Source organism: Schistocerca gregaria, unplaced genomic scaffold, assembly GCF_023897955.1.
Source record: "Schistocerca gregaria isolate iqSchGreg1 unplaced genomic scaffold, iqSchGreg1.2 ptg000001l___fragment_1, whole genome shotgun sequence".
NCBI classification, from domain to species: domain Eukaryota; kingdom Metazoa; phylum Arthropoda; class Insecta; order Orthoptera; family Acrididae; genus Schistocerca; species Schistocerca gregaria.
Window position 1 is genome coordinate 2,351,808 of NW_026061697.1, and position 19,394 is coordinate 2,371,201.

Consider the following 19,394-nt stretch of genomic DNA (forward strand, 5'->3'; position numbering starts at 1 on the left):
TCGTCAGTGTTATCGGCGAGTATGTTTGCAGTATGAATCATTTTGTGCACGTGCGTCACGGGACGAGCTTTGATCTACATCTATATGGATACTCTGCAAATCACATTTAAGTGCCTGGCAAAGGGTTCTTCGAATCCCCTTCACAATTGATAGTTAATTGAAACCCTCAGCTGCCGACAGGTGTTGTTGATATACTTCGATGGGGACAGCTGAAAATGTGTGCCCCGACCGGGACTCGAACCCGGGATCTCCTGCTTACATGGCAGACGCTCTATCCATTTGAGCCACCGAGGACACAGATGAATACCGCGACTGCAGGTATTTATCCCTTACACGCTTCCCGTGAGACTCACATTTCCAACCGGCCACAATCCACAAACGTAATGTACGTAATAGGTGTTTGCCCATCCACTCAATACTGGCCCACACTAAGGTGACGATTCCCGTAAGATTTCGGGCAATCTGTGCGCATTCGCACAGACGAAGGTCAATGGCTGGGTAACGTTTAACCATATATATGAAGATAGTAACTGTTCTCGAAAGAACAGGCGCCACTGACGACCGGGCAGCTTCTCTAGAATACATGATAGACCGGCCTATGTGGCCGAGCGGTTCTAGGCGCTTCAGTCGGGAGCCGTGCGACCGCTACGGTCGCAGGTTCATATCCTGCCTCGAGTATGGATGTGTGTGATGTCCTTAGGTTAGTTAGGTTTAAGTCGTTCTAAGTTCTAGAGGACTGATGACCTCAATTGTTAAGTCCCATAGTGTTCAGAGCCATTTGAACCATCAGTCCCTGTGCTTACACACTACTTACATTAACTTATGCTAAGGACAACAAACACACACAACGATGCCCAAGGGAGGACTCGAACCTCCAACGGGGGGAGCCGCGCGAACCGTGACAAGGTGTTTGAGACATGGCGGATACCACGCGCGGCTCATGGCAGTCGTGACACTGCTTCAAACAATGGGCTGTAGAAATTTTTTTAAGCACGGATTAAAAAAAAAACCTTTCCGTTCCAAGAGTCTGGACAAGTACACCTTAAAAAAAATGCAACTACAAAGAAATTGAATTTTCGAACTTTTTGGATGAGAACCTGTCCCTATGGAACACCGTTGATAAAATGTCACAGGGATTATGTACTCAGGTTTCACATGTGGATTAACAATTCCTAATCGAGGAATTTGCATCTCCCACCTTGGAATTCTCAGTACAGAATTTTTATCCATTACGAGATTCTCAGCCACTTGCAGAAGTGATTTCCCGTGATTCTGCAAAACTTTTCCGTTAGCCAATCGTAGCAACTATAATATTTGGTTCCTGGTGCATGACATGTCTCTTAACTTAAAGTGACCAACTCATTTGCATAAAGAGCTAACTTATCATCCGCTTCTTTACTTGCGTAGACCGTTTATGGTCTTCAAAGATTTTTTTTCTTTAATCGTTTTTTATGTCTTTTATAAACTGCAACACTTTCTAAACTTAACGCCATTGAAGCATGGTCTTTTACTGAATGACCAAAAAACAATGCCGACAGCTGGAGTCGAAGGTTTTCGTTAATCAAGCCGTTTGTATTCTTGTGGTGATATCTCCATAGAATCTTTCATTCCGCAACACATATTTCTTTTATATAACTGAGAAGTGAAATACCGGTTTTCATAGATGCAGATTTAACATATTTTAATATAACGCAATAAATATTTCATTAAAATTTTCATCCCCTTACTATCGAAGTTCCAAAACCACTGAAACACATAGTTTTTAAAAATTCTAACAGAGGAGCCGAATACGAATTGTCAGATATATTTAGTAATGCTTTCATAATGAACCATTCTGAGAAACATCTCACACCCTTTAGGAGTTAGGTTTTCAGAAACAATTAAACATGTATTCTTCTATTTAGAACCAAGGAGCCAAATTCAAATCTTCATCCATTTAATTCTAAAAATGCTTTCATAGTGAAATATTTCATAAAACTTTTCATCCCCTATTTCACTCTATTAATGAGTTAAATTTCCAAAAGCAACGAAACACATTCTTTTTACATCCAACTGAGAAGTCTATTACCTATTTTCATAGATGTAACTTTAACAATGCTTTAGTAGTTCTTTAATAATGATTTATTTTCAAAAAACCTTCACTATTTATTCTATCCCCCCCCCCCAATGAAAGAATTTCGGAAAATGATAAAAACCTTTTTTTTTGTTTCTGGCTGAGAAAGCAAATGTCAATTTTCGTAGTTTTGTAGTCGTAGCTTCAACAGTGACATAGGGACATATTTTTTTTTAAAAAAACTTTTCAACCCATATTTCACCCCCTTAGGAGTGGAATTTCGAAAAATCTCTTCTTAAATGGTGCTTTCAGCGTAATATTTACACCTTCATCAAATTTCACGTCTGTATACTTTGCAGGTTGGGCTGGAAGGCGATGAGTGAGTGGATACATGTGCCCCTATCGCATCTCCTTGGAGGTTGTAGTTCCAAAAACAGTGAAACACGTATATTTCAATAACAGAATTTCCATAGATTTATCTTTAAAAATTCTTTCACACTGAATTATTTTCATAAAACATTTCATCCTATATTCCCCCTCCTTATGAATTGAATGTATCAAAAACAGTGAGACATGTAATTTTTTTTTTATTTTTACTTTAACCGAGAAGCCAAATTCAGGTTTAAATATATTTAGCTTTAAAAATGCTTTCATAATTAAATATTTCATGAAACATTTCATCCTCTATGTAATGGGATTGTGGTAGTGACACACCAAAATCACAATAGTAATCCGTTGTAGTTGCTACACATTTTATTACAATCAAAAGCATTATAAAATCACAATCACAAAAATACAAGAGATTGCCTTATAAGGCCAGATCAGATGGACAAATAATAAATAAATTTCTTTACGTGGAACAAGACCCGTTAAACTTCAAATTTGGATATGACTAGGTAAATATACTTAGGTAAGGCTTTACTTAAATAGTACAAATGTGCATTGAATGCGCAGCAGAACTCTCATTACTTCCAATCAGCAGAGAAACAGATTAAGCCTAAGAAACAGAATTTTTAACGTTTGGCTACCCAACTTTCCATAACAAAACTATATACAAATGATTAAAGCAATTAAGGAGGTACTTTAATTTTGACCAAACCGACCTTCAAATTTACTTACTCAATTGATTAATCAACAATATTCTTAGAATGATTACAACTAGAACATGACCATATGACAATTCCCTTAAAATAAGGTTGCTTCAATATTTCGTGTGAATTGGTGATAGACGCGAGCAGACCAAGGATTCAAATCAATACGAGAGATCCACGAGACAGGGAGTGACATAGAAATATACTCAACTTGACAATGCAATTGAACTTTGGATGCTATAGTTCTCCACCGGAACGATGGAATCACGCGAAAGTGACAACATAACCGAAGATGTAAAGGAGAGGACATGGCCTTAAACATCTCTCTGCCGCCGTGGTGCTCTGTTCCCAGTATGCTAGCGTCGATCGCTGCCAATTATCTCTAACACAACACACATCAAGGGTAGAGAGTTTTCTGAGACATATACTACACAACCTTATCTGGAGAACAGGTGAGCATTACAACTGAACTGAAACAAATGAGCCTCCGTCAGTTACTTGCCCAGTGCCAGCCCTTAAACTTTGATTAATAAGTTCGCTAAAAGTCATGCCGAAGTTAAGATGACAAGATTTATCTCCAGGTTCCGCATATTAGGGGCAGAGACAATGAATTGGCGACGCTCTTAGCCGTATGTTCGCGGGAGAGTCTGGGGAAGGCAAGGGCCACGTGGAGCCGGATCTTGGAGCGAATTTCCTTCTCTCCGAGACACCCGGTTTCTTCTGCGACTCAGCCGGCAAACAGGCTGTGGACCCCAGGTGGGGACCGAATAGGCAGCAGTAGGCGGATGGCGACGTCGTTACTGGCTGTTGCCCTGTTGCCTTCGGGGGGGCGGGGGGCTCTTGTGTAAAGGGGGAGACAACCGTGGTGAAGTGAAGGTCTCTATTCCACAGGAACGAGTTAGCATGATATATCCACGATTCGGTGGTCGGGGGTCATTTGGCGCTATACAAGACCTAGAACCGAGTTCGGGAACACATGTTTTGGCCCAACCTATATCGCGATGTCAGGAGATTTGTTGGCAACTGTGTCCAGTGTAAGCGCGGTAAGCCCGATGTGGGTCCGTGCAGAGAACTACTACAGTCGCTTAGGGAGCAGTGTCCTCTGGACCGCGACTCAAAGATCGAAGCAACGATCGATGGAAACTGGCGCCAGAAACGCACCAGCTCACTCTATTTCATCCCCTTAGGGGTTGAACTTCCAAAAACACTAAAACACGTATTTTCTTATTTGTAACCTTGAAGTCAAATACCAATTTTCGTAGATGTAGCCTTAAAAATACTTTCATAGTTATTCCATAATTATTTATCTCAAAATAAAATGTTCACCCGCTATTTCACTTCATTCCCAGTAATAATGGAACACATATTTCTTTATTTCTGACCTAGAAACCAGATACAAATTTTCGTATGCCTAGCTTCAAAATTACCTTAATAGCTACATGTTTCAAAAATCCTATAATTTCCTGTGTCTCCCCCTTTCAGTGTAGGAGGGATAGTGTCGTACAAGAGACAGTATACTCAGTAGACAACGAACTGCTAGTTGTGAAATCAGCGACATAGGAACCGAGACTGACACAGAAGGTGCTGAAGGTGAAGCACACTAGACTCGTGTCTACCACGGCTTCTAATAATATCGATTTACCATGAACGGAAGTTCCGAAAAGTGAGCAAGTAATTTTACAGTAAATTCAGTACCGATGGAGAGGATATACAACGAAAAACATTTCTATAAAATTTCAGAAATAATGAAATATTCCACTCAAGTCGCGCGGCAGAACACGCAATGGATATGCTTGCACTTAAGACGGAAAGCCCCACGTGCTTACGCAGGCTTACGACAGATCTCAAAATTCGGCAGTAGGCGTAAGCCAACCTCGTGTGCTGCTACCTGTTGTTGATGCCAGGCATCAAGGTCTCAGTAGTACGGCCATGCACTGGAGAGTAGTTGCTTTGTAAGCACTCCGTCTTCAGTCCACGAGTGGCCTACTGGGACGGGACCATCCGACCGCTGCGTCATCATCCGTGGAGGATGCGAACAGGAGGGGCGTGGGGTCAGCACACTGCTCTCCCCGTCGTTATGGCGGTTTTCTTTGACCGGAGCTTCTACTATTCGGTCGAGTATCTCCTCGATTGGCACCACGAGGCTGAGTGCACCCCGAAAAATGGCAAGAGCGCATGGCGGCCTGGATGACCACCCATTCAAGTGCCGACCACGTCCGACAACGCACTTAACTTCGGTGATCTTACGTGAACCAATGCAACCTCAGGGGCAAGGCCGTTGCCGCAGATATTTTAGAGTAGTTGCTAACGTTTCATAATTATCTAGTTTACGGGGAAAATGTAAAAATGGCGATTGTCACCAAAGCTACAACTAATCGGAATTTCTGGTTAGTTATCAAGTGGTCTTGTGTGCGAGCCTGAATTTTTCATCCTTTGCGGTGGGAATGATTCAAACCTGTCATGTTCTTCTTATGAAGTGTTCTATTTATTTTACACACAATGATCATTTGTAGTTGTGTTGAGTTACTACCTTGATAAATTTTTGGATGGCGCACGTATCATAACTGAGATCTGCGCTTGCGCTTAATGGCTGAAGGTGAATTAGCGTAATGAGTAGTAGCGAATGTTATAGTAACATGTTTGTAAATTATTTCAGGTAAATTACGTTAGTCGTGTAATATTATCCGTATACCAGTACAGTATGTGGGCCAATTACGTTAGTCATGGAATACTATCCGTATAAGACTATGTCACCTTGATGTCCCGGAATTTGCTTCAATTTTGGAATCCACGAAAGAACTGGAAATTTTTCTTTACACAGCTTTCCATATAACTTCTATTACAGTGATTCAGTCTTGTCTGTCACTCGACTTTTCTGATCGGGAAATAAATTCTATCGCTCAGATGCTTATTATCTCTTCGTGTTTCTATTTGCCGATATTGCTCATAAACACTTACATATCTCAAAGTTGCTATGGACAGTGATGGAACGACACACTTTTCTATGGCGACACTGCAGTTTAGAGATAGAAAAACCGATCGGTTAAAACGATATGGGTATTTTAGTTCTGAATAACCCATGTCTTTCGGTATTTGTTTGCTCTCGGTTATAACAAGTATCTTTTTTTTTCCTGATAACCACGTAAAAACAGATATATCGATTAGCCACAGCAGCCGCAGTAAAATTTTTAGTTTTCAAGTAAACCTTTTTTTAAAAAAGACGAGTAATTTTTATTCGTAAGATTTCCATAGCTCTGAAATACTGCGTTATTACAGATAAATGGGAAAAGTGATGTATGCCACTTTAATAACACTGCTGACAGAAACGAGCAACAAATGGATTGGTCCAGCATTGCCGAGACAATATTGTGCCTGTTATACAAGCAGTGCGCGAGACTGGACGCAGTTTCTCGCTGTTGTCGAACGTCAGTTGTAACAGAGAATGGCACCATCTGGAAGTCTGGAAGTATTTTACGGTATGCGGTAACGAGTGAAGCACATGGGTTGATTTGGTCGACTTGAAACATCATACAAGGAAAAAAGTTAAAATTTCCGGGATAAAAATAGAAAGTGCCTGATCTGCTGCCTGTGTCTACGTAGTATGCCGTTATCTGCTTGTAGCCCTTGAAAACAGAGAAATAAAAACGAAAAAGAGTTCTCCAGCCGAAGTATTCACCCTTTATTGCAGGACTATACGTAACTCCCGCATAGTGCTGTGATAACCGATTACAATATAATTTTTGAGCAGAGCTTCTAAAAACTAAAATCAGTAGGAGAATACTGGCAGTTTTCTGTAGTACGGAAGCACTCGCCATATTTTGAGAGAAGCAGCGAACAGCTGACAAAGTTTTATTTGACTATTTATTTTAAATTATGTCCGAAAGAACAGACACCATATCCATATACGTATATGGTTCTGGCAATACCAGCCATGACCTTCTTCTATGAAGATGGACACGTATTCCCCGAACTGTTACGGCACTTGGTAAGAATGTCTTCCACGAGTAATGAGTGTGTTGGTGTGGGACACTACGAATGTAGTGTGTGCACATACTATGTGAGTCTCGCGGGAGGCCTGTGCGAGATAGTCCCTGCAGTCACTATCGTCTGTGCCCTCGGTGGCTCAGATGGACAGAGCGTCTGCCATGTAAGCAAGAGATCCCGGGCTTTAGTCCCAGACGGGGCACACATTGTCACCTGTCCCCGTTGATGTATATCGACACCCGAGATCAGCTGACCGTATTAATATAATTCTAATTTCGTTCTGGACGGCTGCAGGTCATCATAAAAGTATTTAATTTTACGTGTTGATTCCATTTATCAAGAAACTGAGAAAGTCAAATTTTTTAAATCTTTGTAGGATTCCTACGTTTACTAGAGGAAATAATGTAAATAAAAGACTGAAAATCGGTTATTACAAGCACTGGAATAGTGACGGGCTTTAACAATTAGGTTAAAGTGAGCCGAAAACCAGTTGTTTCAGCGATAACCGACATTCCCACTAGAGTTCTGCGTGGTAAGATTGACGCGCAATTGACGCATGGTGCACGGAATGGCAATTGAATCTCAATGTAGACAAGTGCAATCCGACAACAGAGGAAGTGGGTTACAATACGCTTGTTCGCCCACTGCTTGAATACTGCTCAGCAGTGTGGGATCCGTACCAGATAGGGTTGATAGAAGAGAGAGAGAAGATCCAACGGAGAGCAGCGCGCTTCGCTACAGGATCATTTAGTAATCGCGAAAGCGTTACGGAGATGACAGATAAACTCCAGTGGAAGACTCTGCAGGAGAGACGCTCAGTAGCCCGGTACGGGCTTTTGATAAAGTTTCGAGAACATACCTTCACCGAAGAGTCAAGCAGTATATTTCTCCCTTCTACGTATATCTAGCGATGAGACCATGAGGATAAAATCAGAGAGATTAGAGCTCACACAGAAGCATACCGACAATCCTTCTTTCCACGTACAATATGAGACTGGAATAGAAGGGAGAACCGATAGAGTACCCTCCGCCACAGACCGTCAGGTAGCGTGCCTAGTATGGATGTAGATTTAGACATCTAGAACAGTTTTTCAGGAAGGTTACTGCAGCTCTGATGTTCTCAAAATGAACGGGCCAGCCATTGGCGTCCTCGAGGGGGAGGGGAGGAGGTGGGGAGGGGAGAAGAGGCAAAGGGGCACTTTCACCCATAGCCCCCAACCCTCCCTGGAATCTGGAGTAAAGAGGTTTTATTCGTTACAGTATACTCATACTCTTCCAGATAAGACTTCTCCACAATACTGCTAAACCTTAGCTTTGACCAGTTGTAGCGCTTATAGAGTTAGGGTCTTGCAGCTTGTTGCATCTCGTAACTGACCAGCTGATTTGTACACACAGTGCCAGTTTCAGAATCATGCACTCCAGCCCCGACGCGCCTCCCGCACTCCCCTCCACTGGAAATATTTCTGCAGATTCCAGTCTGCCACTGTGCATATGTTTTGATAACATCCTGGTTTTAATAGCATCGAAGGAACAGCATTGTGCAGTAAAGGGTAGACCTAGCACAGAACACACCATTCACATTGAAACGCATCACTTAGTAGATGGTGAAGTACTCTGAAGCTAACCAGATAGAAACAGAAGTTCCTGGCACTATATTTGACCCAAATTCTAATCTTACACTAATCTCTTGTATCTACCTACCACGCCCTCAAAAAGCCAACGATTTACTATTATCAGAAGTTCCGAAAAATGAGGAAGAAATTGGCCCACACTTTTTTCCGTTGTGTATTATTTCGATTCCCCCATAAAGGGAATGGACTTGTAGCCACAGGTTACACAAGCGATAGATGGCTTAAAATACATAAAAAGAGATGACAATAAGAGACGATTTTTAAAAACACAATGATACACGGTATTTTCGATTTTTACAGGAAAATAATGGATGACAAAATAAAGGTTTTTGAAAAATACGCTGGTGGACAATATTGGGGATTTTTTATCTTTATAGATGACTAGCGGAAAAGCATGGCGTTGACCAGGCATTTATTTACAGCTGTGCGTCCACGCCCGTACAATGCAGCGTCTGGCCTTGTCCTGAATTTTTATAACGTATCTCCTGAAACATGTGTCGTACAATGACATAATTTTGTAGGTACGTTCAGCGTCATATGCGGATACTGTCTGCGAAATTTATTGCGAATATAGTAGCAAAGAAGTAACAAATTTAAATGTCACGAATGCTGTGATGCCCACACACTTGGGTGCAACTAATGTACACGGAATGCTTGGCACGATCATTATAGCTACCATCACCTATGGTCGAAATTGGACCATCTGTGTCGACGTAGTGAAAATATAAATGTGCATAACATGGTAAACGTCCATTCTTTCGAGCCATCGGACCTGATCTACGATCAAAAATATCTTGTAAATGTGGTAGGGGCCACGGCCTTGCCGCAGTGGATACGCCGGTTCCCGTCTGATTACTGAAGTTTAGCACTATCGGGCGAGGTCGGCACTTGGATGGGTGACCATCTGGGCCGCGATGTGCTGTTGCCATTTTTCGGGTTGCACTCAGCCTTGCGATGCCAGTTGAGGAACTACTCGACCGAATAGTAGCGGCTCCAGTCAAAGGAAACTACCACAACGAGTGGGAGAGCCAGCTCCTCCTCCACCCTCAGTGAGGATAACGTGGCGGTAGGATGGTCCTGATTGGCCACTTGTGGCCTGAAGACGGAGTGCTTTTTTAAAGTAGTGCTGCCTAGATAAAACTGACAGTCTAGGCTCAGGGACTGTCCTCGGTAAATGCTGCATTGGACCTACGAATACTATTAAAATAACAGTTTGAGTTCTCTTTAATTGTCCAATCATCTGAAGTGAGTCCTTATTACAGTGCGCTGAAAAATAGATTTTACGTTAATGGAAGATAAATTTTATGTTTCCAGAATGAGATTTTCACTCTGCAGCGGAGTGTGCGCTGATATGAAACTTCCTGGCAGATTAAAACTGTGTGCCCGACCGAGACTCGAACTCGGGACCTTTGCCTTTCGCGGGCAAGTGCTCTACCATCTGAGCTACCGAATCACGACTCACGCCCGGTACTCACAGCTTTACTTCTGCAAGTATCCGTCTCCTACCTTCCAAACTTCACAGAAGCTCTCCTGCGAACCTTGCAGAACTAGCACTCCTGAAAGGAAGCTGTGAGTGCCGGGCGTGAATCGTGCTCCGGTAGCTCAGATGGTAGAACACTTGCCCGCGAAAGGCAAAGGTCCCGAGTTCGAGACTCGGTCGGGCACACAGTTTTAATCTGCCAGGAAGTTTCATATCAGCGCACACTCAGCTGCAGACTGAAAATATCATTCTGGAAACATCCCCCAGGCAGTGGCTAAGCCATGTGCCCGCAATATCCTTTCGTTCAGGAGTGCTAGTTCTGCAAGGTTCGCAGGAGAGCTTCTGTAAAGTTTGGAAGGTAGGAGACGGATACTGGCAGAAGTAAAGCTGTGAGTACCGGGCGTGAATCGTGCTTCGGTAGCTCAGATGGTAGAGCACTTGCCCGCGAAAGGCAAAGGTCCCGAGTTCGAGTCTCGGTCGGGCACACAGTTTTAATCTGCCAGGAAGTTTCAAATTTCATGTTAATGGCGGTAAATTAACTTTACCCTAATGACACACAAGGTCAATGCCGTTCTATCACATAAAGTATTCTCAGATCGAAATGTTTAGCATTACAAAATCTCCAATGTAGATTCATCATGCCACAATTATAATTCTCAAAATAATTTGGAGCTACGTTCAATGCATATTTAAATGCATCTTTCAAAACAATAATAGAATTCTCATTAGATCATCATTACCAGTGGCTAGAGAATTCCTATTATTTCGTCTACCAAAAACCGCGTCTCACTATGGCTACTTCAGTACAGTTTTGTTTTCCACTGCTGACAATAGAAACGATCTGGTAGATGTGGCATTGTAGATGCCCAGTATGCGTGTCTTAATGGAAATAAACCGTCTGGAACGTTTACCCTTGAACGTCCCTGGAATGGGATTTCATGGAACGTTATTACTTTCCTGTGTCCATTTCTATCACACCAGCTGATCGCCATGACTGGGGAGGGGGAGGAGGGGGTGAATTTAAAGTTGGCAGCACTTTGAGTGGCAGAAAAGCCGAAGAAAACCTAACGTTTTCGTCATTTGTTTGACGTAGTGCCAGTTCGTCACATAGGACGCTTTTCTTTCGGAAACGTTTACATTCATCGTCTGGCAATCAATGTCGCCTGCCGAGGTATGCAGTCGCACCACTCTGTACGAAATAGAAGCTAAAGTTGATGGAGTCGACAAGTAAGGAGCAGTGTCTGTCTTGTTTTAGATATGGAAAATCAATTATAGGCCTTATTTGCTGCCTTGTAGTTGACATAGGACCTTGCGATTTTGCACGACCGAGGTCCGGTAGCCACACCACACGGGAAAATGCGAGGAGTGTTAATGTGTAGTAAAAACCGAAGAAAACCTTACGTTTTCTACATTTGTTTTCCTAATAACGAAATGGGAAATCGTCAGAATGAACGCTTTTCTCTCAGAAACGTTTACATTTATCGTCTGGCAATTAATGTCGCGTGCTGAGGTATGCAGTCGCACCACTCTGTACGAAGTACAGTAGGTTCTAAGGTGATGCAGTCGACAAGTATGGTCGCAATATATTGTCACCTCGAAATACATCGACACCTCGAAATAAAACAACACCTCGAAATAAATCGCCACCTCGAAATAAATCGTCACCTCGAAATAAATCGCCACCTCGAAATAAATCGAAACCACGAAAGAAATCGAGACCCAGAGATAAATCAAAACCTCGATATAAACCGACACATCCAAAACAACCGACACATCGAAATGAGTCGAAATATCGAAATGTATAGACATCAAGATGCATTACGACGTACGAAATGGATCGATAATTCGAAATAATTCGAGGTCTCGATATGATGCGTGGTCTAGAAACACATCGATATCTGGAAATATATCGATACCTCGTAATACAAAGATTTCTCTAAAAAGAGGGATATCTAGAAATTTATGGTTACTTGAGATATAGAGATATCTCGAAATATATCGATATCTCGAAAGAAATCGTTATCTGGAGTACACCTATACATGGAAATATATAGATACCTCGAAATATATAGACAACCCGTATTGTGTCGGTATATCAAAATAAATCGATATCTCGACATAACCGGATACATTGAATCAATCGATATCTCGAAATACGTCGACTATTCGATATAGACAGATATATAGAAATAAATCGACTGCTCAATACAAAACTGGGCCTCGAAATAAAATGGTATATCGAAATGAATCGATAATGTGATATGTATGGATGTCTCAAAATAAATCTGACCTCTAAGAAAACGATTCACGAAATAAATAAATAAATATCGAAATATATCACTGACTCGGTAAATAACGATATCTAGTGGTCAGATATATGTTTCAAGATGACAACACATATCAGTATAGTTCGATATACATGAAAATAGTTTCGATTTTCAATATATCGATAGCTTCCTAGACCTGGGGAAACAAAACGCCGATCCGAACTCGGGACAAAAACGCCGACCTCGGGGGTAAAACGCCGACCTCGGGAGAAAACGCCGACCTCGGGAGAAAACGCCGACATCGGGAGAAAACGCCGACATCGGGGGAAAACGCCGACCTCGGGGTAAAACGCCGACCTCGGGGGAAAAACGCTGACCTCGGGGGAAAACGCCGACCTCGGGGGAAAAACGCCGACCTCGGGGAAAGACGCCGACCTCGGGGAAAGACGCCGACCTCGGGGAAAGACGCCGACCTCGGGGAAAGACGCCGACCTCGGGGAAAAACGCCGACCTCGGGGAAAAACGCCGACCTCGGGGAAAACCGCCGACCTCGGGGAAAACCGCCGACCTCGGAGTAAAACGCCGACCTCGGCGTTATGACATGGTCATAACAGAAAAGACCCATTCTTTAGAAAGTTTAGAATGAGATGTTCTAAATATTACAGATAATGTATTTAAAATAATCTACAAGTACTGCACAATGAGAAGAGACTTTGAAGTAGTGCACAGCCAGGAAGACAGAGGTTGCATTGCTGTTTCTAATCTTCTGGTGTTTGAGATTCAGAATCTAGGATTGCCTATAATGAGAACAGCAGAAATGAATGTCCTGCACCAGTATAGAACATACTCTGAAACTCCATAGAAAATCACATGGCACAATTATTTTACATCATTCTCAGCAAGCTACAGAAGCCTCTAATGGACATAACAACGTCGTCACCTCCTTCACCAGTGAAAGATCTTAGTAGCTATTGAGTCATGACTAGGTGGCTAATTAATAATTTGTTGTTCAAAGCTAATTTCAGTGTAAATGGGAATACTCAGTGGACATCTATTACAGTCATATTTTACTGTCTAAGATATATCAACTTTCCAGACTACAAGTATAAGCAGAGCTCGGTCTTTCCCATTCCGAGATTGTTTAGAATGTGTCAAGGGAATCAGATCCACTGGGCATTTAGAGCAACCTGCTTTAAACAATATGAGCAGGCAGTAGACACAGACATGGAATTTTTCATTTCTCTCTGAAACGGTTACCTTCATCGTCTGCAAACTTATGTTCCGTGCTGCGGTACGTGGAGGCACTAATAGCAATAAGGTAGAACACAGAAGAAGCTTATAAGTTGATGTAATTGGCCAGTAAGAAGTTGTACAATTGAAGTTTAGTTACCGATTATTGACTTATTAGCCAACTTTGGTGCCTGGGACATGAACAACGACCTTAAGATTTGGCATGAAACGAGACCTGGCAGCCACGTTACACGAAGAATGTGAAAAGTGTCCATATGTATTAAAAACCTGAGAAATCCGACCGTTTTCGTCATTTGCTATCGAATCGACGTAATGCCAGATCGTCACATTGGCCGCTCTTCTCTCGAAAACGGTTACATTTATCGTGTGCAAAGCTATGTCGCGTGCTGCGGTATGCGGAGACACTAAAAGCACCATAGTAGAACACAGAAGAAGCTTCTAAGTTGATGTAATAGACAGCAAGAAGCAGTACAATTCAAGGTTTGTTATCGATTATTGACTTTTTAGCCGGCTTTGGTGCCTTGGACATGAGCTATGACCTTACGATTTTGCATGAAGGAAGGTCTAGCAGCCACGTTGCACGGGAGAATGTGAAAGGTGTTCATATGTAGTAAGAACCTGAGAAATCCACCCGATTTCTTCATTTGCTATCGAATCGACTTAATGCCAGATCGTCACATTGGCCGCTTTTCTCTATCAAACGATTACATTTATCGTCTGAAAACTTATGTGGGATGCTGCGGTATGCGGAGACACTAAAAGCACCACAGTAGAACACACAAGAAACTTTCTAACTTGATGTATCGGTCAGTTAGAAACAGTACAATTCAAGTTTTAGTTATCGATTATTGACTTATTAGGTGGATTTGGTGCCTTGGACATGACCGACGACCTTAAGATTCTGCATCAAACAACGACTGGCAGTCACGTTGCACGAGAGAATGTGAAGAGGGTCCATATGTAATAAAACCCTGAGAAATCGCACCGCTTTCTTCATTTGCTATCGTATCGACGGATTGCAAGATCGTCACATTGGAAGCTTTTCTCTCTCAAACGGTTACATATATCGTCTGCAAACCTATGTGGCGTGCTGCGGTAGGTGGACACACTAAAAAGACCATAGTAGAACACAGAAGAAGCTTCTAAAATGATGTAATCGGCCAGTAAGGAGCAGTACAATTCAAGTTTCAGTTATCGATTATTGACTTATTAGCCGGCTTTGGTGTCTTGGACATGACTGAGGACCATAAGATTTTGCATGTAACAACGGCTGGCAGCCACGTTGTTGTTGTTGTTGTTGTTGTGGTCTTCAGTCCAGAGACTGGTCTGATGCAGCTCTCCATGCTACTCTATCCTGTGCAAGCTTCTTCATCTCCCAGTACCTACTGCAACCTACATCCTTCTGAATATGCTTATTGTTTCATCTCTTGGTCTCCCTCAACGATTTTTGCCTTCCATCCTGTCCTCCAATACTAAATACGTGATCCCCTGTTGCCTCAGAACATTTCCTACCAACCGATCGCTTCTTCTGGTCAAGTTTTGCCACAAACTTCTCTTCTCCCCAACACTGTTCAACACTTCGTCATTAGTTATGTGATCTACCCATGTAATCTTCAGCATTCTTCTGTAGCACCACATTTCAAAAGCTTCTATTCTCTTCTTGTCCAAACTATTTATCGTCCACGTTTCACTTCCATACATGGCTATACTCCATAAAAATACTTTCAGAAATGTCTTCCTGACACTTAAATCTATACTCGATGTTAACAAATTTCTCTTCTTCAGAAACTCTTTCCTTGCCATTGCCAGTCTACATTTTATATCCTCTCTACTTCGACCATCATCAGTTATTTTACTTCCTAAAGAGCAAAACTCCTTTACTACTTTAAGTATCTCATTTCCTAATCTAATTCCCTCAGCATCACCCGACTTAATTCGACTACATTCCATTATCCTCGATTTGCTTTTGTTGATGTTCATGTTATATCCTCCTTTCAAGGCACTGTCCATTCCATTCAACTGCTCTTCCAAGTCCTTTGCTGTCTCTGACAGAATTACAATGTCATCGGCGAACCTCAAAATTTTTATTTCTTCTCCATGGATTTTAATACCTACTCCGAATTTTTCTTTTGTTTCCTTGACCACTTGCTCAATATACAGATTGAATAACATCGGGGAGAGGCTACAACCCAGTCTCACTCCCTTCCAAACCACTGCTTCCCTTTCATGTCCCTCGATTCTTATAACTGCCATCTGGTTTCAGTACAAATTGTAAATAGCCTTTCGCTCCCTGTATTTTACCCCTGCCACCTTTAGAATTTGAAAGAGAGTATTCCAGTCAACATTGTCAAAAGCTTTCTCTAAGTCTACAAATGCTAGGAACATAGGTTTGCCTTTCCTTAATCTTTCTTCTAAGATAAGTCGTAAGGTCAGTGTTGCCTCACGTGTTCCAGTGTTTCTATGGAATCCAAACTGATCTTCCCCGAGATCGGCTTCTACTAGTTTTTCCATTCGTCTGTAAAGTATTCGTGTTAGTATTTTGCAGCTGTGACTTATTAAACTGATAGTTCGGTAATTTTCACATCTGTCAACACCTGCTTTCTTTGGGATTGGAATTATTATGTTCTTCTTGAAGTCTGAGGGTATTTCACCTGTCTCACACATCTTGCTCACCAGATGGTAGAGTTTTGTCAGGACTGGCTCTTCCAAGGCTGTCAGTAGTTCTAATGGAATGTTGTCTACTCCTGGGGCCTTGTTTCGACTTAGGTCTCTCAGTGCTCTGTCAAACTCTTCACGCAATATCGTATCTCCCATTTCATCTTCATCTACATACTCTTCAATTTCCATAATATTGCCCTCAAGTATTTCGCCTGCGTACAGACCCTCTATATACTCCTTCCACCTTTCTGCCTTTCCTTCTTTGCTTAGAACTGGGTTTCCATCTGAGCTCTTGATATTCATACAAGTGGTTCTATTTTTTTCAAAGGTCTCTTTAATTTTCCTGTAGGCAGTATCTATCTTACCCCTAGTGAGATAAGCCTCTACATCCTTACATTTGTCCTGTAGCCATCCCTACTTAGCCATTTTGCACTTCCTGTCGATCTCTTTTTTGAGACCTTTTGTATTCCTATTTGTCTCTGTCATTTACTGCATTTTTATATTTTCTCCTTTCATCAATTAAATTCAATATTTCTTCTGTTACCCAAGGATTTCTAGCAGCTATCGTCATTTTACCTACTTTATCTTCTGCTGCCTTCAATACTACATCCCTCAGAGCTACCCATTCTTCTTCTACTGTGTTTCTTTCCCCCATTCCTGTCAATTGTTCCCTTATGCTCTCCTTCAAACTCGGTACAACCTCTGGTTCTTTCAGCTTATCCAGATCCCATGTCCTTAAATTCCCACCTTTTTGCAGTTTCTTCAGGTCATAACCAATAGATTATGGCCAGTGTCCACATCTGCCCCTGGAAATGTACTACAATTGAAAACGTGATTCCTAAATCTATGTCTTACCATTAAATAATCTATCTGATACCTTTTAGTATCTCCAGGGTTCTTCCATGTATACAACCTTCTTTCATGGTTCTTAAACCAAGTGTTAGCTATGATTAAGTTGTGCTCTGTACAAAATTCTACGAGGCGGCTTCCTCTTTCATTTCTTAGCCCCAATCCATAATCAGCTACTACGTTTCCTTCTCTCCCTTTTCCTACACTCGTTTTCCAGTCGTCCTTGACTATTAAATTTTCGTCTCCCTTCACTACCTGAATAATTTCTTCTATTTCATCATACATTTCTTCAATTTCTTCGTCATCTGCAGAGCTAGTTGGCATATAAACTTGTACTACTGTAGTACGTGTGGGCTTCGTATCTATCTTGGCCACAGTAATGCGTTCACTATGCTGTTTGTAGTAGCTTACCCGCATTCCTATTTCCCTATTCATTATTAAACCTACTCCTGCATTACCCTTATTTGATTTTGTGTTTATAACCCTGTATTCACCTGACCAAAAGTCTTGTTCCTCCTGCCACCAAACTTCACTAATTCCCACTATATCTAACTTTAACCTATCCATTTCCCTTTTTAAATTTTCTAACCTACCTGCCCGATTGAGGGATCTGACATTACACGCTCCGACCCGTAGAACGCCAGTTTTCTTTCTCCTGATAACGACATCCTCCTGAGTAGTCCCCGCCCAGAGATCCGAATGGGGGCTATTTTACCTCCGGAATATTTTACCCAAGAGGACGCCATCATCATTTAATCATACAGTAAAGCTGCATGCTCTCGGGAAAGATTACGGCCGTAGTTTCCCCTTGCTTTCAGCCGTTCGCAGTACCAGGACGGCAAGGCCGTTTTGGTTATTGTTACAAGGCCAGATCAGTCAATCATCCAGACTGTTGCCCCTGCAACTACTGAAAAGGCTGCTGCCCCTCTTCAGGAACCACACGTTTGTCTGGCCTCTCAACAGATACCAATCCGTTGTGGTTGTACCTACGGTACGGCTATCTGTATCGTTGAGGCACACAAGCCACCACACCAACGGCAAGGTCCATGGTTCATGGAGGGGGGGGGGGGGGGGCAGCCACGTTATGCGAGAGAATGTGAAAAGTGTCCATAAATAGTAAAAACGTGAGAAATCGAACCGTTTTCGTCATTTGCTATCCTATCGTCGGAATGCCAAATCGTCACATTGGAAGCTTTTCTCTCTCAAACGGTTACATATATCGTCTGCAAACCTATGTGGCGTGCTGCAGTATGCGGAGACACTAAAAGCACCACAGTAGAACTCGCAAGAAATTTCTAAGTTGATGTTATCGGTCAGTAAGAAGCAGTACAATCAAGTTTTAGTTATCGATTATTGACTTATTAGCCGTGTCCATAAGTAGTAAAAACCTGAGAAATAGCACTGTTCTCGTCATTTGCTATCGTATCGACGTAATGTCACATCGTCCCATTGGCCGCTTTTCTCTCTCAAACGGTAACTTCTATCGTCTGCAAACTTATGTCGCGGAGACACTAAAAGCACAACAGTAGAACACAGAAGAAGCTTCTAAGTTGGTGTAATAGCCAATAAGAAGCAGTGAAATTCAAGTTTTAATTATCGATTGTTTACTTTTAGCCGGCTTTGGTGCATTGGACATGAGCCAGGACCTTAAGATTTTGCATGAAGGGAGGTCTAGCAGCCGCGTTGCACAGGAGAATGTGAAAAGTGTTCATATGTGGTAAAAACCTGAGAAATCGCACCGTTTTCGTCATTTGCTATCGTATCGACGTAATGCCAGATAGTCACATTGGCCGCTTTTCTCTCTCAAACGCTTGCATATATCGCCTGAAAACCTATGTGACGTGCTGTGGTGTGTGGAGACACTAATAACACCATAGTAGAACACAGAAGAAGCTTCTAAGATGATGCAATCGGCCAGTAAGAAGCAGTACAATTTAAGTTTTAGTTAACGATTATTGACTTATTAGCCGGGTATTGTGTCTTGGACATGACCGAGGACCATAAAATTTAGCATATAACAACCGCTGGCAGCCACGTTGCACGAGAGAAAGTGTCCATAAATAGTAAAAGTCTGAGAAATGGCACCGTTTTCGTAATTTGCTATCGTATTGACGGAATGCCAGATCGTCA

At 42.1% G+C, this 19,394-nt stretch overlaps 1 non-coding gene across 1 annotated transcript; it reads right to left on the reverse strand.

The window, feature by feature from the left end:
- Nucleotides 1-220: 220 nt before the first annotated feature.
- On the reverse strand, nt 221-294 carry Trnat-ugu (transfer RNA threonine (anticodon UGU)). The gene has a single exon. It is a non-coding gene; the product is annotated as a tRNA-Thr (tRNA).
- Between the last annotated feature and the right edge of the window lie 19,100 nt (nt 295-19,394).